Genomic DNA, 27,473 nt, shown 5'->3' on the forward strand with positions numbered 1-27,473 from the left:
AAAAAAAAAAAAAAAAAAAAAAAAAAAAAAAAAACACATCATAGTAAAATTAATACCTTCTCCGCTTCGCATCGAAGCTAAAATTAAAATCAGTTTTAAAAATATTTTTCCATAAATATACTGCTAGATTATATAGCGTGTTCAGAAAGTTAGGGAACGGGTTTCTATTGTTCTCCTTGCTGGTAACAATTTACCTATTTCATTACCTACTTAACACTCTGTATAATAAACATCCATAGATAAATTATTAAAACTGATATTACATGTACCCATAATAATAAATTATCGGACGCTTTAAAAATTCAAAATTTTGAAAATAAACATCAGCTTGACATTTTTTCTATTTCCGTGGACTCGTTCTGAATACATTAGATTTAAAATTTGATAAGTAACAAATTGATATTTCATTTGTGGAGTTTTGTATTATGTGTACTCTTAAGTTGTTGTGCAATTTAAAAAAAACGGCTAGATATTTGATTTTAAAAATTAGTAGAAAATCTAATAAAAATATGTATAATTACATAATATTTATATATTATAATTACATTATAAAATTATTTTCTGAAAAATTATTAATTTTAAGAACTGAATAAAAAGTTTTATTAGTGATTTATTATTTATATTTAATCAATATGATTATTATGTCAATAATTAAAGCAACTAATATAAAACAAGGTTATTACGTTTTAAATATTGCTCGTTTAAAACACGAAAAATATCAAAATTTATATTGGTCTTATGGGACGTTTTAAAATGTTTATTTATATTTTAAACAGTTTTTTTTAAAAACATGTTTTTTAACAACCCTAATATAAAACTTGTAAGCGTATAATTTATTTTTTAGCGTAGTATATATAAAGTAAAGACTTAAAATTCGATGTGTTAAGTTAAAAATTTACTATGTTACACATAGCTGTCGTAGTTTTGTTTAGTGTATAGTAATGTATTTGAGTTGATCAATTTAAATTTGATAGGTTCATTGCAATCTTATATATATTTTAAACATAAATGTATAAAATATAAAATAATTTTTTTCGGTTTCATTCTCATTTCCATAAATTTATGGGATTTATTTATAAGAAAGAAAAGAAGAAAGTTTATTTAAAGCTATATCAATGATTCCAAATCAACTAAGAATATAGTATTATATTTTTAATGTCTGAAGGCTACTCAAGTGATCGGACACAACTATTTTTTTTAAATTTTAAACATAAACTATAGTTATATTAGAACTGTACATCTCCTTATCAAATTAACCTTCGGGGTATTGGTTCAAAACCCCTACAATTAAATTGATATTTTTTGTATTTTTTTTCTTATTTACTTTTGAGTTGGAAAAAATTCAAAATGATTTTGAATTTTATCTTGTTTAAATTGAATAACTTCGATGAATATAATGAACCCCATCAATTTTTTTTTTTTGTTTTTTTTTTATAATGACTGATATTATATGACTTTTGTACATTAATTTATCTCTGTTTATTATTATAACAAATAGAAATTAATTAATAAACAAAAATAATTTCTATTCAGTTTAAATTTTTGAGAATATTTCTTTTAGATATATTGGACTATTTTTTAAAACGTCATTAGCGTCATATTTGGATAGAAAAAAAACTTTTAAAACAATTTAAAAAATGCCTAAATAGATATTGTACTTTTCAAGATAATGAGACGCATTTGAAACTTTAAAAATATTGTACAGTTCTCCATAAATGTCATAAGAGGTAGACAAATGTTCTCAAATTAATTTAATATAGTTTTTTCACGACTAGCTAAAAAATTACATTTGGGATAGTATTTTTTTAGTAAAATAAAGTAAGTATATTTGACTAGAATTTTCTTTTTTGTCTGTAAAAATTAACTTTTTCTTTAAAATAATTTTTCATTAGCAAAAACACAATATATTCTTGTTTTGTAGATAAAAATAATATTTACAAATAAATAAATAAAAATATAAGCTGTAGAACATTAAAAATGTTGATAATTTAAATTTTTCCGTAACGATTATGTTGAAAGGAAATGATGCTTTTTTAGTTGAAGATCATTTATATGTATTTAAACTATAAATTTTATATTTTCATTCAACGAAAAACAGTTTAAATCGTTTAAATACATTGAAATGAACTTGTAAAGAAGTAATAAATTCATTTATTTTAATAAAATGGCAATTATACTCTCAGATTATAACATAAACTAAAAATTATTCAGTGTATACATTCATTATAGTACTTTTATAATTAACTTTGAATTTCTTTTAATTAATAACTAATGAAATAATTCTAAAATACAAATTATATAAAAATACATATTTATGATGGAATGTGAATAATTTAAGTTTAATTGGAAATAGTGTATTTATTATATTAGACACTATTATTATTATTATATTAATTTAATACGACAAAAGAATAAAATCATGGATTCTACTTAAAAAAAAAAACAATTTAATTCTTTGTAAATATTTTGAAATAAAATCGCTTTTTTTATCTTTTTATGATTATACTAACAAATATGGCCAAGTTTTTTTTACAATTTTTTTTATAGTAATATTAAAAAAAAAAAAAGATTCTTGGGAACTTAAATTTTTAATTCAAAATTTTAAATAATTTTGAGTGTAATCATGTATTTTAATATTAATTTAGGTTCCCAGGAAAAATGTCTAATTTAGATTTTTCAGATAATTTTTTATAATTCCATATAAAACTTAAATTAAAAACAATTCAATATTCTTAAATAATCTGTTTTTAATAGATATATTTATTTTTTTATAACGTGTTTTAAAAGTCGCACGAAACTAGATAATAACTTATCCATAAAAGTATATTCACCTGTACGCTTCACCAATCATTAAAAAGTTATTGTACATTGATAAAAATAGTATTTGAATCATACTTTTAATTTTAATTGCATTAAACTTACTAAACTGAAATTTCATCGCACAATATTTGAATAAAAGCACCATCACACTATTTTCAACACACAATAACAACTTATAACTACACTAATATGGTCACCATATTTAAGTATCTTTTTTTTACGCTTTTGCAGCCCATTAAGGGCTATAGCAGAATTTCCTGTAGAAGTTTCTTTAACCGATGATAGGTGATTATACCGTCTCTGAGGAGAAGATAGCGACTCCAATTACTAAACTGATTTCTTGCTCATCAAGTAGAGCCGCCTGGGACCGAGTCCCGAACCCGACACAATGCGTACCAGGCACTGACACGTTACCAGCTCGCCACACCGTTTCATTTTATTTAAATACTATGTTTTTCGATGCGTTGTATGTGTTACACACGCTAAAAAACTCTATTTAAAGCATTTTATCTTTAATGTTTGTCAATTAAAGACAAATTTTACTTTATGATTCAAGTTTAAACGTTACTATTTTTTCAAATGATATTTTTTTTTAATTATAGGCATTGTTGTACTGAAATATATGTTTAATTTTGTGTTACATAATTGCATCTGTATCGATATAATAGTCTGCTCTTTATTGGTGTTTTGCATCATGCTGTGTTTGTAATCGACAACATTTCAACATATACAAAAGCTTCGCGAGAATAAATTGGAATTCAACATATAATAGTATAGTATAGGAAGCAACAGTTATTATCAACTATAAAATTATTTGCAATTTATTAGCTTATTGGTAATGCTGCGAAACTTTTGTACCTATTACATTTATAGCATGAATGTATAACGTGTAGTATAATATAATATTATAATGTTATCCTAGTCTTAAAGTAGGTTTACATTAATATGAAATATAATTTGAAATTTGTCATGAATAAAACTAAAACTCCTTCACGCGTATTATGTATTTAAAAAGCATTATTCTAAAATATAATGGGTTTTCAAAACTCTTTTGTGATATATTATACTGATAAAAATGTTATAATGTGTAATGTTAACATAAAAAAATGAAAGTCGTAACTAAATACATAATTATATTTCTAGTTAATCCTTCAATGCACAACTTTTTTGAGCTTATTTAATAATATGAAGTTTGGAAAGAATAACAAAAATGTTTCATTTTTATTAAAACTTTAAAAATCACCTTCCAAAGTAATAATTGTCATAATTCAAAACAAACCACAAAGGAAGATGTAGTGTAAGTACAAAGAGGATGATGAGTCTGGTGCCTGGATATTCAAGTACGTGTAGCAGTGCAGCAGTTACCGTGTTCGGCTTACACTCCGGATTGGCTGTGGGTGTCCAAAGGTCGTTGGAAGGGAATAAGGGTAACATCTAGGTATGAGACGCAGACGAAGTGCAAGACACAGACAATTGAGGTATGGAAAAGGAAAAAGAACAGGGGTAGGCGAGCATAATGTGCAGACAAAATGCAAGACACAAGTACTATGAAATTTCGCGGACGAAAGTAGGTAGGTGAAAAGGAAGATGAAAATACTTGACTTTATACAGTAAGCCGGTCAACGACGACCAAGTACTGAGACTGATGAATGACACAAAGCACAAGGCTGCGCACTGAAATCCACTGACCACGATAGCCAGATTCTTTGGGCTTAAATAGTATTTTTGATGATTGCTTCTTTTGCAATAATTATTTTTTAATGTCAATTCACCAGTCACTAGTACTTGTTACGCTGTCTGTGATTTATTTATAATTTTTACAATGATGGTAACGTGAAATCGTCACATATCATATCCGCGAAAATTACTCGTTTTAAGTAACTATACATAATGTTGATAGAGAAAATAGTAAATTTCTAGTAACGTATTTTGTATTGCTTCAGTAAATAAATTTTCTCTATTGGAAGTTTTTGATAATAACGTTAAATATGTAGTTTCAGTACGAAAATATATAAGCGAGTGCATAAAACATGGTTTAATATGTTTTATCGTCTCTTTATACTTTATCTACGTTTCAGAGAAATCACATATTAATAAAAAAAACAGGAAGCCAGTTTCAGTGTGCAACTTTCTACTTTTGTGGATAGATAGATGCAATGTACAATAATATTGTACTATAATTAGTTACATATATGTATACTTGTATATTACTTGTACGGTAAACCACGTGGTGCAGAGGCTGTTAGTGACGTCTACACTCGCTCCTATGTAATGGATACCAACACTAAAGTCTACCTTTCTCGATACAGCGCATAAAGGACCAACATAATCATTCATATAAATCCCATCCCTATTGACGGTACTCGTTAAATAGTAAAAAAATATATAATATACCTGACAAAAAAATACATAATCTACAGTCTTTCAAAGTATAAAAAAATCACAAGCCGGCTTAATTTAAAAAAGTAGATGGTAATAATAAAAGTAAATTTTCTATAAAAATTCATAATATTGTAATATTTTACTGCATTAAAGTATAAAATTGAGTCAATGAATGTTTCATTTTAAATCATAAATAATTTTTATAACAATTTTCATTAATGTGTACAAAAATATTAAAGTATTACAAATTAGATGTATTTCAACTGTTGAAAAATAAAAGTTTATGTAACTTTGTTATTATAAATTTTTGTTATAAAGTGTTTACTTATTGTCACTAAACAAATAAACTTTAAAATTATAATTCAAGCCTAATAGTTTACAAAATAGTTCATTAGTTACCTAACAAACAACGGCTTCTGTATAAATGTATGAAAACGTAGAAATTATAACTGAACACAAAAGAAAATTCATTTAATTTAAAACTATACATGTTTTCTACTGTATGTGACATTTTTTTGTTAAAGTACTGGAAGAATAGAACTTTGAAGTGCGATACCCTCATTTATAGTTACATAAAATAATTTAATTACTATACAACACAGAATGGCAAAATAAAATATCGTACTATGTACTAAATTTTTATTTAATTATATTCTGTACATTCATATATTCTTAAAAAACGGAGCGCGAAATCATCCATAAATAACTATACATTTTCTAAAGTATATTGATTTAAATACTCCAGGGAATATTCTGTTTAACTTATGACAAAAATTTAATTTAGCAAAACTTAGTACAATAATTTGCTAACTATGCTCCACTCACACAATATTTTCGAAAGTATAAGATAAAATATATATTTTTTCCTTTTCAAAAGTTATTAGTATCCTTTCACACTTATATTAACACAAAAATATATAGTCCTATACTTCATCCTCTTTAAGTTTTATTATCTTTAAATATTTAACTGGCTTACAAATAAGAATTATTGTTATAATACAATAATGTTATAACTAAAAATTATTTTAACTAAGAAAATGACTGGTCGATAACATAATATAATTAATATCTTAAGAAGGAAGAATTATATTTTATCTTATACTTTTGAAGATACTACGTGAGACATAATTAGCGGATCATCTTACAGAGTAAAATTTGGGATTCTCATTTAATTATTTAAACTTTATACTATTGTGGAAATTTAAGATATAACAAAAGAAAATGTTTTTAAATTTATTTATAGTAAAGTTAATGAACTAATGAGTTTATTTTTTTTCATCGATGTGTTTTTTCCTACTCAATTATTTACACTAGTTTGGCAAAATTTAATGTAATAAAAACATTTTAAATCTTACCAAAAAAGAAAAGAAAAACCTGAGGCAGAATCAAAAATTAAAAACTGTATAAACTTTTGATAATTTATTAAGTTTTCAATGATCCTACTACAGCTAAATAACTATTTTCAACATGACATTTCAATTAGAATCATTTTCCACGCCGAGTTTCTTTATTTTGAAAACTTTATATATCGTTATACAATATTTTATCTATAATTGATTGCAAAGACTTAGCCGTTGTATTTTTATATGATAAAAATATTTGTTCTTAAGCATTAAATATGTTTGTTCTGCGTTATAAATTATTCAAAGTTAACGTAATGTATTTAAAATTTGATAATAAGTAGAATATATACAAAATATTTTCCCCCTCCAAGAACATCATATTTAATGAAATTGGTGAAGAAATCTATATAATTGTTGTTACTATTAAAAAAAAGACCAAAACTTAAAAATAATCATTTTTTTAATTTTAAACATGACTAATACTGTATTTGTTTGGCACTAAAGATAAAAACATCGACTTATAAATATATATAACCAATGATTTAATAAAGAATACTTTGTGGGTTATTTTATGTTATAGTTTTAATTAATTAACTACTAGTAATCTATTATGATTTTTTTTGGGTTCAACTTAATTAACTATTTTTAGTATGGAACATATCTCTAAAATAAAATATATAGAAAATGTTTGATATATTTTATTATTCATAGTTAATTTATAATTTAATATTTTAATTCGATTTTCATTAAATACATTTTTTATAAAACTTTTACACTGCAATGAATACCTGCTTGACTAAACACATCAACCCATTCCTTACATTAAAATTTTAGTTGAAGACATGTTCTGTTCAATATAAAAATCACAAGAGATTTTAGTTGAAGTGAAGTTCAAACATTGTATTATGTGTTTGGTATTTAAAGAGAACTAAATTAAAGATTTTTAAAGATTTTCAATAGAATATTAAAGTCCCTTGTAATTTGGCGATATTTTTTTAAAATACTCAAAAATTATGATATTAGTCAAACGAAAGTAATTATACAAAGCATAAAACGTAAAATAATTGTTTTTGAATTACTTAACTTTAATAAGGATTATTTTTTTTTGAAATCAAGAATTTTAAATGTGAAAACATGATATATAAACGTGTAAATTTTTAAATAGATTAATTTTTTAATATTAATTATATTGAACACTCCTAACACCGGTATTAATATTGGAGCTAAATACGGAATATTTCGAGTATATACATTACTCAATCAGGTTAAGTTTTAAACTTTCATAATTTTAAAGTAATTATTCAAACAACCTAACTTCCCAAACGTATGATTTAAAAACTTTTTAAACTTTTTCATGCATTAAATTCACTATCCCAAGAACGTTTTTATTTTTAATAAAACACCATTGAAAGTGAATACTTAAGTAGCTAAGAGTCACTATGAAAATTTAATAAGATTAAAATAATCACTTTTATATTCGTATTCATTATTTTTTGTATTGGTTTCTAGAGATTTTAATTATTATAAATCAAAATATTAATATAGATAATCATATAAAATAAAATAAATTTAATCATTGTATTGTATCTATTTTCGATTAAATAAATAAAAAATCACCTTTAATATATAATTGTATAATATTATTAAAGCTTACTTTAAAAATGTTGATTTAAACGAGATAATTCATTAAAATTTACAAATAGATGGAAAGTAATATAGCCATTTTTTGAAAAACTTTACTACATTTATAATTATAATAATTCAATGATAAACGAACTAGAAGATAAGATTTTTATATAAAAATTTATTTATTTCAAATTAAAAAATGAACACATAATGAACGAGAATCTACGTCATTTGCACGTTAGGATATCATCCATTAGGAGTAGGTAATTTCTATAAATATATGTTACAAAAACATTAAATTACTCAATTTAATAAAAATACGTCCAATGATTTTAGAAAAAATATGTTATAAATATTATAAATAAAACGACATTTTCAAAAATAAAATACAATGATAGCAATTGTAATATCAAAATTTAATGTTGTTAATAGTAAAAATACAAAATTTAAAATAAAATGAAAATCTTAAATAAAAATTATAAATTGGCGTAAAATTGTTATGTGTTTTGATCAACTAAATTTTTAAAAATGACTTTTCTTAAAACAATTGATTTTGCAATATTTATTTAGTACTAAAATTTTAAATTTATTAAATGAAAATTATAATTATTATATTGAGTTAATACTCATTGTATTGATTTTATATGAAGTCATTATGAATACGTAAATTCAGCTTAACATTATAATCGTCTTCATTTCAAAACCACAAATTTCGACATTTTGACTTTTTTTTAGAGAAGTTCATACAATAAAATCTTCTTTAACTGTGTCTCGATTATCCGTATTTGCAATTAACTATGTTCACTCTCTCGAAAATTTATATATGCCAAAAGTAACGTCATAGGCACGTTTTAATAATGAATGAACTGTTCTATAAATATGTAATTCTATTAGGTTCTTATGGGCTTCATATTTCAAGTGCTGATAACTTCATATGATAATACTTTAATATGTGTAGAGGAGTTTCACTTAATTTAAACTAGGCCACAAATTAAACCATCTCTATAATTCAGTCATTAAATATCGATATCGGTCAAAATCAGGTCGTGTTATAATAAGTTTGGAAAAATAAAATTTCCTACCAACTTTAGTTATAGGAATTTTATTATATTAAATCAAAATAATTTTTTTATATTATTTTTTTAAAGATTTTATATGAATAAACCAATTTGCTCAATGTTTATTTTACACCAATTATAACTGAATGTATATAAGTGTAACATGATTTTCTGACAATTTGTCACAAGAAAAGTATGCGGATTTGTCAGAATATCGTGAGGGACATTGTATAAATGAAAATATAATTTGTTAATGTTTTTAGAAATACAAATTTAGTACATTTTACCTAACTTAAATAAACATCAAACGAAAAAAAATAATACAAAAAATAATTTTCAACATGTTTTCATCATATAAAACTAAATTAAGGATGAATTGGACATATTTGTTCTGAACTAAATGTTAGATAATGTTTTTTTTACTAAAAGGTAGATAGCAGTATTCAACTACTTTTATGAAGTTTTGAAAGTTTAAAATATTTGGATTGTGATTGCTTCAATTAAATACTAGATAGCGTATAATAACTTTAAAACAAAATTTAAACGCCATCTGGCAACATTTTTATTTAATTGATTTAAAACGTGTATATAATATAGATGATACCAAGCAAAGTTACTAAGAATTAGCCTTAGTAAAATTAATTATATTATTGGCAATATTAGGAGAAAATATTTTTCTTTTATTTGATTATGTTTTTAACTAAATTGAACGATTATCAACTTGTACATGGTAATTATCTTATCATTAATCATTCAATTAATTGAAAATTAAATTGAAGTTGTATTAATAACATTTGAATAATTACAATAGAAATAACAGGTTTTATTAATAGAATAAACCAAGTTCTGTTGCATAGTTTATATTATGATATACAATATTTTGATCAATTTATACTAAGCGTGAGGGCCAATAGTATTTGTAATGTGTGTGTGTGTGTGTGTTACGATACATTTAATAAAGGTGACGTTTGACCTGTATCCGTTGATTAACCTACGCTGTTTTTTGTGGCTGCGTATTAAATGATTTGTTCTTTTTCGATTTCCTTTTGTCGTTTATTTTTTTTCAACCAACATGTACACTTGAAATGATTAAATGGTTTATCTCTTACATCAAACTTCCAACAACTCGACACCACGAACCAATACGCTCGTGGTTATGCAGAATGATCGGTTTATTATAAGCCATTCGATTACTTAAAAAATAAATACAATACCGAAAAACAATTTTTTATTTACATGTATTTTTTGGGTTTATCGGTTATTAATTAGTTTTTAGAATCATCCCTTAAAACTTATAGGAGTGTCAACTTTATTTATTTAAATGGTAACACGCATATTTAACAGGCTGGTCGATAACGATTTTGGACCAGTACCTTTAAAGTTATTCTCATTTTTATACATAAGCGCGAAAAGGAGTACCGCAGGGAAAAGACAAGTGATAAAAATAAGAACACTCCAGCCATTACTATAAAATGTTAATCTCTGAAATATGGGCCTAAATTTTGTTATTGACTATTAATTTTCCTATATAATAATCTTGTTAACTTTGTATGTTTCCATAAGAAAAAATAAAGATGACATCCTCATAAGTTATTAACAATGATTCTAAACAGCAATTAATACCTGATTAATCAAGAAATATATGTAACTAAAACAAAACAATTTTTTTTTTTAATATTGTTTAAATTTTGCAATGGGTTTATAATAAATTGATTACTCTGTAGTATATTGTACAAAAAATACTAGACCAAAATAACATGTTGTATTCAATAATTTTTTAAATAGAAACGACTGCATAGGTTAACATTTCTATCTCCGTTGTGTATATTACGTCGATCGGTGAATCATTATCAGACAGCTGGCTACTATTATTTCGAGTACAACTTCATAGTGAATGTGTGCCTACAATTTTTTAAAGGTAATATTCTCTAGACAAGTGTATAAGTTGACGTGGTTGGTCATCAAAAGTGTACCGGAAATAATGTGAAAAAAAAGGAACGGTACAAGTTTAGATTTGACAACCCAAGTATGCTAGAGATAAGCCTTACCATTAGCCCACCGTGAACTTCAAATCNTCTCTAGACAAGTGTATAAGTTGACGTGGTTGGTCATCAAAAGTGTACCGGAAATAATGTGAAAAAAAAGGAACGGTACAAGGTTAGATTTGACAACCCAAGTATGCTAGAGATAAGCCTTACCATTAGCCCACCGTGAACTTCAAATCCGATACACTTCCATTAGGTTGATAACGTGATGTGCACGTGAAGGAACGCGGTACCCCGTCATGTTTATTTCTACAAAATAAAATGTTTAAATTTTTTTTTGGTCTATTTTTAGTAACACTTTTTTTTTCAATTTATCAATCATGAAGTATTTTTATATTCTTCTTTTATGACTAATAAGAGTAGCAACTTAATTTTTTTAAGCGGGGTATGCATAATTAATAAATAATGATCTACCTAAAAAAATTCTAAATCGATTACAACTTTCTGAAATTGTAAAACATTTAAAGTAATGGCTAAAGGTGAGGGCATGTTTTGTTATTTTTTTCACCATGAATTTCCAGGCCACATTGTTTTAACGCATATAATATGTTTTTAGAGATAACATTTAATTTTGTATAAAGTGAAACCAGAAATAATTCAAAAATACATTTGAATGCCTCATGCTTTATGTAATAGATAACATTAGTTTTTATTTTAAGATGATGTGTTCAGTTACAATAGTGTAATAGAAATAGTATAATATTACTGTTAAAAAAAAAGTTAGATATGGATAAATAAGACTTTCAGTTTATGAAAATAATACTACATTTGGAATTCGGATCACTGTATCTTATCAAGTAAATTAATTTTTTGAAGTTAAAATGAAATCTAAGACAAACAACACTCAGCTTCGAATAATGTAGCTTCCACTTGTTAAAACCTGCGAGAAATCAATATTGAAAGGACGTATACGATCAAAACACCACCCTAGGTCAAAGAACAGCTCCACTTACATAAACGCGGACAATATTCATTCACTAATCAGTGGATTGGTATAAATATAATACAAAAGTTAAACATAAATACTAATGGCGTTAAATATTATATTAATAAAAAATGTAAATATTTATTTTGATTAGTTTATGAGTTATAAAAAAAATAAAATTAAGTGGAAAATGTGCACGACTCGGGACTTATAATAATTTCAACATTTATTTGGCATATTTCCAAGATACCTGACTTTCTTAAAATGTTTCATAGGTGTTAAGACCGTATAACGCAATACCAACGTTTAACGCCGCCGATTATGCTAATTTCTCCTATCATTACGCATGATGATCATAAAAATAGATACCTAATCACTACCACGATTGATAACGTCGCTTATTACGTTATCAATCAGCCGGCCACCTGTTATACACAACATATCACTGTAGACATTTGAACCTAGAGTTAGTTTTGTAAAAATAATTCAACACTCAATAAAAATTTTGTTTTATAATTTTTTTATTAAGTATAATTTCAGTGGCCATAAGGGTTTTTTATAAATTAGTCATTTACTAGTCTAATCTATAATATTTATCTGAACTGTGATATTTATAAATTTTTACTGAACTGTTAATGAAATTAATGTTTTATTGTTGAGAAAATTTATGTATTACGGTTTTATTTCGTTGTATCAAATTATAATTTAGGATTCATAAGCATTAGGAATTACTGACTTTTTTATAAATGGTTTATGTATTTATTTAATATTGTTGGTTTGAGTATCTAGTTTTCCTTATATTTATTGAACAAATTTAGTAGAATATTTATTCTATATATTTTAGTTACGAGACATAAGGGTAAATCACATTGTAGTTGAATTATTTTTTCTATTAAATTATTGTTATTTCCTTTTTTTATTATTTGTTCTATGTCCTCTCATTATTAGTATATGTCTAGTAATTTTTTGCTAACATATTGAAAGATTAGTTACCATTTAAATGTTTGCTGTAATTTAAATCAAGGAAATTAAATTGTTGATTGTTAGCGTTTCTTAATTATTATTATGATTAGTATTATTCATAATTAAACTGATATTTGTTATTATTGAAGTTTATAGCTTTGATATTTTGGAGTTATTGAAATTATTACCGTTGAGCCAGGAAGGGTAAAAACAATTTTATTAATTCATAGGGAAACATAGGGAACACAAAGCATAACTTATATTTTACTATATATTTTTATTTATTGTTCTAATTGAAAATATTACTTATTTATTAATTATTAAAAAAAAATAGAGTTATTTATTTATTTAGTTTTAAGGAACACACTCACACATTTGAGCACTACATTGATCACTGGTTTTGCGCAGGCGACTCCTCCCACCTCCAGTGATTCTATTATGACACTACACACTAACAGGTTGGTCAGCCTTGGAATGGTACACAAAAAAACCAGACCATCGGTAAAAAGGCGTGGTGACCGGATGAAGTATTTCACCAATTAATACTCTCAGTACAATAGGTATCACAGAGATATATTCTGTTCTAGAGAGAGTGATTCCTTTATGCCCCTCATAACTAAATTTCTAATTAACATACATTGATTAGTGTTAAAAATACAACATATATACATTTATTGTTGATTTACTTGGGATGACTATAACAAATTTTATAAATGCTTTAAGTCCTGATGATGAGTTTAGTAAACTACTTTCTTTTCGGGCAATTTGTAAAGAGAATAGTTTAAAAAGGTAATTTTCAGAAATTTTAACTACAAATAATGTAGATTACATATATATATATCACTATAGGGAGTAATAAAGATATACTCTCCTATAAAATTTCCCTATGGAACAAAAACATAAGTACCATTCAAATAGACTAACAAATTTAGGTAGGTTTTCATCAATGGATTTTTATAAAAAATTTACTTCCCCAACCGTTAGGTATACATTAATTAATTTTATATACATTCAATTCTCTTAACGATTAGTAGCTCAACATTACTATAAAAGGTACTTAAATGCTAATGTACCAAAACTTAAATAACGTCTCACATAACTTTTAGTTCAATGTTAATATAAGTCATTCAACATGTCTTAGTACATTATATAAATCACTGATACGTCGTTGTATACAGACTTTCATCGTCAAAGGAGTCTAAACAGGTCAGTTTTGGGCTACTGCCTACAACTGAATTATCCCAGGGGAGCTTTAATGCGTACTCTAATATTTTTTTCTTTATACTTCTAAATTATAAAGCTTTTGGTCAGATTTATAATTAAAAAGAGACGACTGAATATAAACTCTTTATGATCATTTTCTAGTTGAAACAAACATTTTTCTGAGCTAATATTATAGTTAAATGTATTTTAGCTATCTAGTTAATCAAGTGTAGGTTGGGTTAGTTTAAATTAGGTTATATTTTTATGTTAAAAACAGGTAATACTTGAAAGTTTAAATTGAGTTAATAAATTATAAAATATTAACTATTATAAACAATTATATTCGTTAGAACAATTTTCTATGATTAACATTTAGTCATAGGATTGAATAATGTTTGAAAAATAGATACATCTAAATGTTACTAGTACATTTATATTATAACTTTTATTAAATATGGCGATAATTAAGATATTTAATAATGGAAAAATGTGTTGAAATCATTTTATAATCTAGTATGAGTATTTTTCAAACTAGTTTTAGTTTCATATTGATTGACCTCATTTTTGCAGAAGAAAAATTTAATTTCTTCAACAGCGATGTAATTGTTATTGTGCGGTGCAATAATCATGAGTTGTAATACGTATCCTGAATTGTAAACAAAACATTAAAGTAACACTAAAAGACTTCTAATAAAGATTCACGTACACTTTAATTAGATTTCCGAAAAAAATAAACTCTTCAAAATGTAATAGTTAACTTTAATTTTACAGTTTAATGATTTTCTCATTGAAAATCTCAAGTATAACATTATATGTTAAGTGCTTAATTTAAGTAATTCTAAAATTGAATCTAATTTAGAATACTTCTAATATTACATACGAACATTTAATTGGTTATAAAAACAACGTTCTCAAACAAAATGTTTACGATAATAAGAAAACTCAAGTTAAAATTATCTATTCGTCTTACGAAAATACGTTTTAATAATGCTGATAGACATTATTTTAATTTAACCTCTGAAATGTTGTATACCTTTCAGAGGTTGTATAGTGAATATATACAATATTTATGTCTCCTTAAATCACATTTGTCTACGAAAATACATTTTGCATTTGGGTCAAATCATGCCAAATCCAGAAGTGGTTGCACGACCACCTCAACTTTTTTAAATTTTCAAGGGTTTATTCTTTATGCTGTATTTAGATGAAAACATTTTTTCTTTTTTATGACCTTCTTATTTTTATGCCTATTTCAATGTAAAAAATATTAAAAGTAGTCAGAACCTAAAAAAAACACACAGCTAATTCAATATTAATTTTGTCAAATTAAAATTTTAGAATGGATCTTACTATAACTAAAAGTCTATAATAAATATTCAAAACAATTATGTTTTAAATATTTTAAATTTAGTTAAAACATAGAGTATACAATATACCACATTTAAAAATCTCCATAAATAAATAAATAACTTGTTAATGGTTTTAATTGAACTCAAAAACGCCCATTTACTCAGAAAGTCACCATTGTCAGAAACTCTTTTAAGCTTAGAATTTCACATAATTTTTTTTTTTTTTTATGTAAAATTTTTACCCATTTTAACTGAGAATATAATATGTATGACGAATATTCTGTGAATCTCGTACTTCAAGTGAGAACGTGATCTTATTTTATTATTTATATAGTACTGTAATTTATCTGGACAATCAACGATAAAGACCATATAAACCATAAGACTACATGTTAACCGTCGTTGATCTCACAAATTCATCTAGCAAATATTGAGGCAAACCACTAGAGATAATATAGTTTTAAGCCCGTCAAGAGCTGTAGTTTTTTATCACGATAGTCGGTAATTATTTATTTTATACTCTTGGGCATTGGTCGATATCGGTTAGAGATAAAATTAAAAACAAACATATTAACATTTTACCGCAATACTAGTGTACTTAAAAATGTATGGAATTGAAACAAAAGTTTGACTTAACATATAATATTGTATGTTTCCAAGTTAAAAATTCCACGTACAAACGTAAAACATTGAAAAATCAACTTCCTCTCATTTTAAGCATCACAAATTCAGTAATTTATTACTACCAATGACCATATGTCTCATAGTGTTCAGAGCGATGTTTCGTATTCAATACTTTGATTTATGATAAAATAAAGTTTATATTATCCCTGTGAAAATATTTTTGACGATTTTTTCATCGTCAAATAATGGTGGAAAATAAAAAGTTATGAATGCATTAGGTTTGGTAAAAAAAAAAATAATTTACGTTCAAACACGAGGAGTTCTTTTTAACCCGACCATTACCGATAGCCGTTTATAATATAAGTTTGATGAAAGGTAAAGGGTATTTCATATAGTTTAAAGCGTAATTGATTAAATTCAAGTTTGGCAAATATTCATTTTAACAGAATGGCGATACACAAAAAACATTTTTAGCAACCTAAAAATAACACGTAAGTTCTATTTAAGTAGTTACATTGTATGAATATTTTATTTTTTTAATTTTAATAATATGAATGAATATCACTGGCATATTTTCTGTAGTATCATTATTTTTTTAAAGATATGCGCATTATTTATTTCATCGAAAAACTCATATTTTTTTAATATTATGCGCAATTAGTTTAAAAAAAGATATTTTATTTTTAATAATACAATAAAATATTTATGGTATAGAAAAAATATAATGGCACAAGTGGGGGACGTGATTAAACTTACTTTAATATTCACCTGATTGAAAGTTTTACAAATTATTAAAAAATAATATTTTTAATGGTTGAGTCTTCCTAATTGTTGGTTGTATTTTTGATATTTCTTAAACTATTTCTTTAAATATCGTAACTAAAATATCACCTTGAGAATATAAAAACTTTTCTAGACAAGTCTTAAATTGCAACGTCAATATCATACGAGCCAATAATACTAATACAGATGTATTGTATCAAATAGTAAAAGTGCTCACTATCTTAAAGTACGTATTTTCATGTGTATTTTGAGTAAGCACGTAAAAAGGAAAATTATTAGATACTTCCTGTCGGGTTACACGTGTCATGATCGGCTCTGATGTTACTTGGGATTTTACATGACTAAACATTCTTTAGAGAATAGCTCGGTAACAATTTATTACGCCAAAATTGTTTAAGAAGGTTTACGTCTCACGCATACTTTTGTATAATACATAATAAGTATGTTTATATATTTTAGGTTAATATTTTAATCCTGAGTATAAATAGAATATTTACGAGTGAGTTTGTTTTGTATATTATGAATACGTATATAATATGTTTTGTGTGTTGTATAATGTAATTTCTTAAAATGAAAAACACTGAGCCTACTAAAATACAGCTTGAAGTACAACAAGCTTTGAGTGTAAAATCTAAAACATAAAAATATACTTGAACGCAATGAAATAATTTTATTAATGTGCAAATTTTTTATATGTAATAATAACAAACGGCTGTGTATTCTCATTATCTTTTATCTTTCGAGTAATATAAAATTTGTTTAAACTCTATGTCAAATTTTTATTGAATGTATAGTAAATTGAAGTGAAATAATATAATTTTAAGTAATATAATATTAACTTTACATCTATTAAGGCTATTAATGAGTACTTAACAAGCCAAACTCTGAAAATTTCGTAAAAAATATATTGTTAGTCCTTATCAAAAAAATACAGAAAATGAGAAACTTTAAAAAATATGAACTGTGGCATTTACTAACGGCTTCCATAAATAATATATAATTAGACAAATGAAAACAGAAAAAATTATTTGAAAGGTATCGTAAAAACACAATACATATTTTAAAGTTGAAGTTTAAATAAATAAACAAAAATAAATAAATTAAGGAAAAATTACTTCAAAATCATGTAATTTATTCAAAAATTGAATAACAAAGTTTAAACAAAACTTAATACTAGTACAATCGAGTAAATTTTCAGTTGATGTTTATTTGTTAGGTTCAGTTAAGTTGAATACATTTCAACAATAACATAATTAATTTTAATTTTAAGTGTAGTGTTGCAGAATATTTTGTTTGTATAGCGATTTCTTTTAAAAATTATCTATTTGACCATCACCAAATACCGACAACGATCTATTTATTGACCAAGTTCCACTGGGAATAGCTTTACCATAGTGTATAAACTTTTTGTCATTATTTGCACGTAGAAATTCAACAAAATAATTGATTTTTAACTTTGTTATCACCTTTCACATATATAGTAACAAACGAATTTCCTATTTTTTAAATCCAATTTTGCTGTACAATTGAATTATTTTTTTCAAATATTACGTATAGAATATTTTTGAAATAATTCTATAACAAAAAAAACAGCTTGGTGAAAAAAATACACTCTAGTGTTAGAAGAATCTTATATCTTTAAGTGTAATTTTTTTTAAATTAAATTGGATACTCTTATTATCACCCAACCCTCCAATTACCAATTTTTTTTGCTTCGAGGCGATCATATTTTTTTGTCTCTTCTTTACAGAATAGATTCCTCAACTATAAAACCATTATTATAATTTTTATTAACTGGTATTTTATTTGTCAATACAAAAAGATATTTTTTTCTTTATTTTATGTTATAATTCTTAACAAAGTGTAAATAATGAAGAACAAAATTAGTCAACCACAGAAATAACGCTACAAAGTTCTTATAAAGTAATTTCATTAGGTCGGTTTTTTATAGATTAATTTTTCCTTAATTCTTCAGCATAATAAAATAAAAATCGATTTTAATTTAACTGGTTGAATATATTAAAAAAAAATCAATACAATGTCATACAATCAATACTATACTATATTCTTTTCCATTTGAACATAGTATTTCTATAAAAGGTTATTTTGAAGGGGACAGTGGGGATGATTGTCACTCTACATTTAGAAATACTTTTATGGAAGTAGTATTAATATTTCTTATTAAATTTTAGAAGCGAAAAACAATTATCAGTATATCTACAACGGTAGAAAATAATTAAACCACTCTCTTTAGAAGAATGTTTCAATATATCTACGACTTACGTCAACATATTTTCCTATGTTATCTAACTAAGTAATAATTCACCAATAATAATTGATTATTTGAAGATAATATTCTAAATAAATTTTATGCACTTATTATAGAAAGTAAGTAGTGAGCACAGTTTAAAAATATATTTCAACTAATTGAAAGTTCAACTCATGAAAGGAAGCTGATCTAAAATTCCCACAATGATTGAAGCATTTTTAAAAGAAAACGGAATGTTTATAAAATAATAAGATAAAAATTAAAACGAATTATTTTTAATTTAGGTTATAGTTGAAAATAATATTCATTATTTAACGTAATTGTTGACATTATAAACAATTTTTTTGACTCATTAATGATTAAAATTAACATTTTACCTCTAACTTAATTTTATATAGTAAACATATTTTTTTTATACAAAAAAAAAAATATTTAGTTACTTAAATTAACGAATCGACTTTAACTAAAATACTTTCAGTTGTTAAACCTTTAACAAATTATAAAAGTTTTTTCTTAAATTATTATTTAGATTCTTAGCACTACAAAAGTTTTCTTTGAACATATTCCATTATTCTTTAATTTAAACTACTTGGATTTTCCAAAAATAATTCTTATTTTTAATATTTTAAATTTAAGACAGATTATTAAATAAACTCAATAATAATAAAGAAACTCTGATAAAAGATTGAACTTTTTTCAATATTTGAGATTTAATAAATATTACTAGAGTAAAAATTAATCAAATTTCTTTACAGACTTCAATAAAAAAAATATTTTTATCTGCGTATAATTAAGGTAACTAGTATCAAATGTTTCAAATTTCACACATGAATACTACAAAATAAATATTTTTGCTATTATAATGACGATAAAACTTTTAATTATATATGCTTTAGTAATAACTCTTATAAGATCATCCAGAGTATATGTGTTAACTTTGAATGACTTAGGTATAACGTTTAAGAGATTATAACAAACAGATGTGTACAAAAATTATGTATACATGGCTGTTAGCCAATAGTGAAGTATAATTCAGAGACAGATTATAAAAAATTTATCAGATTTCAACAAATTTTAATATAATGACATCAATTAGTCCACAAAACTTTACTTTGAAAACTATTTAGTTAAATTGCAAAGTAATTAGTTTAAGATAAATTAAAATGAATTAAAAAATAGTGATTCGCCTATTTATAATTATCCTTTGAGTATTAACATAAAGTTATCTTACCGTTGCTTTTATTTATATTTCAAATAGACAATTTAAACAATTATTTATAAGCATTATCTATATATTAATTGCAATGTGTAACCTCGTAAATTCAAAAAGAATAAAAAAATAATTATAATAATGATAATAATTTATTTTAGTTTAAAAATATTAGCCACAAGTGATCGATTCTTATAATATATTTAAAATTAAATATACATTTTTAATAATTTTTTTTTTTATTTTTTAATGTATTTAACGGCTATGATTATGTTTCCTAGCTGTTATATAAGTTATGTGAATGTTCTTTTTATAATGATAAAACTATGGATACTAATATAATGATAAAGTTATAATTATTTAAAATAATGAAATAAAATTCACTTTGATAATTTAAATAAATTATGAACAACATAGTAGTATATTTAGTGTTTTAAATGATGTACACATTTAAAAAAATTGTGTCATAAGTGTTCAATAGAATATGTATGGAAATTTTTATCATGGGAGCTAAATGATTAACTTTTGGTCAAAATAAATAAATTACCATTATAAACAACTATTATGTTTCACAGGTCTAATATTTCACATGACTATTATGTTATTAATTAAAATATATAAATATTATTTAAACCTAAAAAGTTAAAAAAAAATCGTCTTTAATTAAACTAAATTAAACTAATTAAATTCGTTACAAGAAGATGTATCTCATTAAATACAACAACTCCTTTTAAAAATAATAACTAAAGAACTTCAAATTACATAAGTCTAATAAACTACCTTAAATACTCACTGATTTGAATAACTCTAATGTAAAATAGCATTTCTGATATATTCTGTACATGTTTAATTTATTGTAAATACTGACATGATATTATTCGTATTGAGTGATAAATTGATGAATAAGTTAACCACAGTTAAACATTCCAAAAACATTAACTATTATCAATATAAAAAAAACAATTTGTAACCATTCAATAAATTAATATTCATATCTATTATTAATGTATTTGTAAAGATCTTATTTTAATTACAAATAATTTTTATTGTACTACAAATTTTATAAATCATTCTAAACATATTTTTGAAAATATTTAATTTGCTGATTGACCAGATACAGTGAAAAAAATAGGAATGAAAGAAGTTTTAAATACACCAGGCGCAGTTTTTACTGTAGACAAGTTTAATATTTTCTTAAAATGAATATTTACTAAGATATTATATAAGTATTTTAATTTTTTAATAATTTTCCATTAGTATTATAATTTTAATTAATTAGAAATTTTAATTTTCCGTTAATGAAAGTTAAAAAAAAATAATTAATTAATATTTGTTTATTTATAATTCTACATTTTTATTAGTATGACTAATAACTATTGACTATTATTAAATTATATGCATACTCTTATATCGGTAAAACAATTTCTAACAGACATTATTTTCTGGTTTCTTGATTTGTTGAAATTGTAGCTCAAAAGTTTTTTGTAATCATTCACCGAGAAATTCTCAGTAAATGTTTGTGATCATAATTATACTCGGTAAAAACGATTATGAACACGATACCATTTTTTATTACTTTAGGATTGTATACAAGTTATCGTATTAAACAATATCAATTACACTAAGTTATTTTATTTTTGCATGGGTATTTACACAAGTTAATGTGGTATTATTTGAATACATTTTAATGTATATACATTAATTGATATTGTGTATTTAAACATTTTAATAATTTAAATTATTAAAATCAACTTAAGTATTTTATGAGAGCGAATAGTGTGTTCGCACATAAAGAATAAAAAAAAAAAAATACTTTTCAGATTATTAAGTTACATACGTTCGAAACGACTTTTATTTTGATAATATTAAAGAAGTTTTGAAATCAAAATTGTTGTGTTCGGTAAACTTTATTGTATCATTTAATCCACCAAACTCAGGTACACATGTATTGATTTTAACAGAGTAATGGATGAGCGGAGAGTCAGTAAGACTGACTTTCTCTCTTACTCATTCACACATCTACTATATTTTATATTTTCATTTTATTCATCAGTTTCTTTGATTATTTTGCTATCTTTGACGTGCACTGAATTTCTCGCCGTATTTTATATCGAATTTAACAGAAAACCAAAGATTTTTTTTGTCTTTTACATAATGCTTGTAAGGATTTCTCTTGTTTACTATAGTTTTGCATACCGTCAATTCAAACCATTAATAATCAAAGAGTTCAACGAGGTACATGTGACCAAATAATACATTTCACACGTGGGCTAACGAAAATGGATATTTTTTACCATCAGCTTGTGAAGCGAAATGTATGACTTTTAGTAATTTCAATCTGTTATAGGGATTTATAAGTGTTACAATAATTATTAAAAAATTATTGTTTTGGGACCATGGGTCGAGAAAACACATAAGGATCACACGAATAAAATAATGAGATCTTATCTTTTCAAACGCCATGTGATGCCGTTGACGCTAAAATTAGCATTTAATGTGTGAGTGCTAACCGTTGATAGCGATATTATATAGTTAAAAAAGTTGGCCTATGTTTAGACTTACAAGTTCTTCAAGTGACATGAAAAAATGTTATTATTTTTTGGCTTCTATTAGGTAATGACACACTAATGTCTAATATATCGTGTTTTTACTTCAAGAACATGACCACGCATAATACTGAAACTATAACAACAAATTATAAGCATCAACACTTTTATACACATCAACGTTTGTTTATCAGTTATTAAAGTTTTAAAAATATGCGCACTCTACTGATTTAGATTTAAAAAAAATTTTTATTCGAATTACAAATAATAATAATAATAATCTACTAGTGATAAAACATTAATTGTGAAGAATATGAATAAATTTCAAAGACGATGCACTCTATGTCGGATACTGTTTTTGTGTTACTGATTTGAAACCATTTTAATATGTTTTACATTCTTTCATTAAATTTATTTATTGAGTTCTTGATATTTATCGACGATAGGCTATATTCATTTATTAAAATTCAATATTGTAGAGAATATATAACTAAAATATATTATTTACATTCACATAACTTATTTACCGACGGGTCACATGTTTGCCAAGTTTGGTTTCCATCATTTACAGACACTAACTAAATAGATATGAAGTTTGAAATATGTAAAAGCCCGTTCAAGTGGTTACCTATCCGCTTAGTCAATTGTGGCTAGGTGATTGAATAGTATTGGTGTGTTGTAATTGAGATGTTTACCGAACTAACTATCCTTAAAATCTAGTATTACCACTAATTTATTCATAACATTTATTTTCAAATCTTAAATTATTTTATTTTTCTATAAAAAATAAAATTTTATGTTTTTCATAGAGATTACAAATAGAATCTGAAAATATCATAAAATATCACAGGTAATACTGAGGATTTTCGTAAAAGGCTATTTAGTTTTTATTAAATTTTATATTGAACTAATAAAACTTAAATTACCGTCTTTATTGTAGAATAGTGTCTTTTAAATCTAGCCCACTTCAAACCACATTTTTCTTTTAAATATTGTTTACGGTAAGTTTTATTGAAAAATACCTTTTGTTTTAGTAAATTTATATATTTAAAATACATTAATGCATTTTAATATACTTAATTCAATTATTCATGATTTTAAATTGTCAAAACATTTTCAAACTTTAGAAACTTGTAAAGTTTTACTGGGGCTAATTTATCAGCTTCAAATTATTAACAGTTAGTGTTATATGAAATATGGTTTTGTTGTAATTTTTAAATGCGATAGTTCTTGTCGTAATCTCAACAAACTAAAATAATCGTTATAATTATTTTTATTTAATGTGCTCACTTGATTACATATTAATGTTCATGGTAAATTCACTCGAATTGTAGTAAATTTATACAAAAATTTTTCCGAAAATTAACACAAGGAGTTTTAATTTGTGAAAGGAACTCAAATTTCTGTATGTGATTATGTATTCGAATAATTTTTATTCGTGTGTTCGTGTCCATTTGATAAATGTAAAAAATAGCAAATCCTCTGATACTGTCAGTATGATCTGAGACTGGGAACGTGTAAGGATATGTTTCTCTACACTTGGAAATTGATGGAATTACAGCTAGAAAAGGAAAAAAAAAATGCCAAGATTATCGAGCAGAAAAGTGAGAAATAAAATAAAATAACGAGAGAAAAACGAACAGTCGCGTTGGAAGTTTAATTAAGTTTGGCTACTACTGTACACAATTATACGGTTGTTGTGTTTCACTTGTCACGGATTAACTGCGTAAACCTTTACTGTAGACGAAAACATTTTAACACGCCGCCTACAATTAAGACGAAGGGCCGAAAATTAGCAATGGTTTTTCAACGAAAACATCAATAGTCGTTAAAAATCTGACAGACATGTTTAAATGAGCACAATTAAAAGAGTTTATGATAAGGGAAAGGGACCGTCGGGTGCCCAAAGTGCGTCTGTTCCCGTTGCACAGGTCCGTGACGTCATCGCGCTGTTAGCAGCGGCGGCGGCGATCGGCACAGTCGGCGGTGCTCTTCGCGTTACACACCGTCGCAACGGTCCTGTAGTATGGAAAGTCGGTTAACGCGCGGCTCCTGTGTGTAGGTGTGTACTTAGTTTTTTTGTAAATAAATGTGATTTCCCCGTGTCCGCCGCATTGATAGTGTTCCGCGTTAACAGATCCTGAACGCGCTGGATATCTCTTTTCCGCAGCAGCTGTTTGGGATCGGCGAGCGAAAGAGAATTTTTTTAAGTTTTACTATTTGTACAAGTGTTTGTTGTAGTATACGCGTACATAATTCGAAACGAAAAGGTAAACAATGTCTTTAATTATAAACCCTTCCGAAGGAAAGTGTGTCGCCCAGTCCGTTAATCTTACAAACGCTCACATTAGAAACGCTAATAATATTGTGGTTAATTAAGAAAACGAATTCTCATCGTGCATCCAATACGAACTTGTGTTTGTTTAGTAAGCAAAGAGGCTGCGTTTGTTCGTCATGAACAAACTGTGGACTTGAGCCTCGTCCGGAAATTATGCATAATACGTTAGTATTCGATATCTCGACACCGCAATAGTAGTGTTATTAAAAAATTTCATTCGTCGCGTACGTCCATTTTGTGAACGTTAATAACACACGGAATTTGTATTTCCAAATATTATAACTCAACTTCATTATTGGGTGACATCCCAACGTAATTGATTAGTATTTTCATCAGACACCGAGATTAGAGCCAACCAAATTGCATAACATTATGCACCTTGTTTTTTCTTATTTTTATTATACATGAAATATTACAGTTTTTGGAAGTTGTCAGTTTTTCGCAACGAATCTAGTTTTGGACAAATTTTATATAAACGACGTTGAGGTATCATTTTCAACTGTAATATATTTTTTTAATTAATACTTTCTCTGGAGGTTGAGCTGAATAAGAAAGACATTTTGTAAACTAAAATAACGCCAAAAATTGAATAATTTTTACGACGTGTCATAATTATTTATATGATATAAAAATTATCTTAATTAAGAGTGGTATTTTCAACAATTGCTATTTTAAAATTTCAAAGAGATAATAACACTATGAATATTAACTCGTTAAAAAGTTGAACTTATATACGATTTGATAAATGTTTATTTAGTAGTAGGTAGATTTTTTTATAATCGTACAAAATTTGTTTTATATTAAATATTATAAACATCTTTATTATGTGCATGTTATCACAAGCGTCATGGCATTTTTAATTTGTATAAATTCTATATAATGATTCATATTAATTACTATTTAGATATCTGTATTTTTTGATACTATGTGAGACATAAAAGGTGTGTGTGTAGTAAAAATTTTAAATGTGCACATGGTAGTTGTGGAAATTTCCATAGTTTTTATTGGAGTAAGTTGTCACTCTACTTTGATGGATCATTCAGCTGTAAATGTTAATTTTGTTGTAATCATTCCAAAATAAATTTCTATTAGTAATAGATACTAAACAAAGTTTCTCGCAGTAACTGTAATAAAATTTTAGGTTAAAACATTTGATAGTTATACTTAATTATTTTCCATAAAAAGGTCTATTTCTTAATAATCTATTATTGTATGATATATTATTTTCGAAATTATTTTCAATGTAATAAAAATTTAGCTAATTAATACTTTGGTTAATTAATAAACCGGTATTTCGAGACAATATAATCATAACGTGAGTGTATTGTAATTAAAATATAAGGTACATTTACATTTAATTACATCACTACAATACAACTGTAACATTTAATTTTATTCTTGTAAATAATTAAACTGTACTCGAATAACTCAATAGCTTAACTGATAACAATTACATCTAATCTTAACACATTAGATAATTTAACCGATATTTTTTTTACTTATCCAGTGTTGATTTCTAAAGAACTTCAAAAATTCTATTGTAATAATTGATTTAGATAATAAACTATAAATGGATTGAATAGAACAATAATTTTATATAAATTTATTATTTACTTTGATGATAAAATGTAGAAATAGTTTCTAAATTTTTATTAAAATTTCACATTAAGAACTTTATAAAAATGAAATACACCAATATAATATTCGAGGTCCAAACCATCTGAAAATGGTAAAGTTTTCGAGGATAAAAAAAATATCTACATAAGTTTTTTAATGGAATATTTAACGTAAAAAATATTTTACTAAGCGTATAATTAACTTCTAACAAAAAATATTGTCATATAAGTTAATGAGTATGCTAAAATGTCTGAGAATTTCTAATAAAACATAAGGTAACTTCCTGAAACAGTGAATTAACATTAATAATATAAATAAATATGAATTCTTTAAGATTAGGATCTTTAATTAAATTTATAAATTATATATGGT

At 24.9% G+C, this 27,473-nt stretch overlaps 1 protein-coding gene across 3 annotated transcripts in view; it reads left to right on the forward strand.

Annotated features, from left to right (window-relative positions):
- The window catches only part of LOC126901008 (cAMP-specific 3',5'-cyclic phosphodiesterase), a 323,154-nt gene that overhangs the window by 66,621 nt on the left and 229,060 nt on the right, over nt 1-27,473 (forward strand). The window contains exon 1 of one of the 3 annotated variants that reach the window (XM_050677106.1): nt 25,179-25,416. The exons of the other annotated variants lie outside the window; for them this stretch is intronic. The gene's annotated coding sequence lies outside the window, so the exon portion shown is untranslated. Of the gene's footprint in view, nt 1-25,178; nt 25,417-27,473 lie in introns of those variants that run through there. 3 annotated transcript variants of the gene reach the window in all.

The sequence above is a fragment of the Daktulosphaira vitifoliae genome, unplaced genomic scaffold (assembly GCF_025091365.1).
Source record: "Daktulosphaira vitifoliae isolate Bord-2020 unplaced genomic scaffold, ASM2509136v1 Scaffold_3, whole genome shotgun sequence".
NCBI classification, from domain to species: domain Eukaryota; kingdom Metazoa; phylum Arthropoda; class Insecta; order Hemiptera; family Phylloxeridae; genus Daktulosphaira; species Daktulosphaira vitifoliae.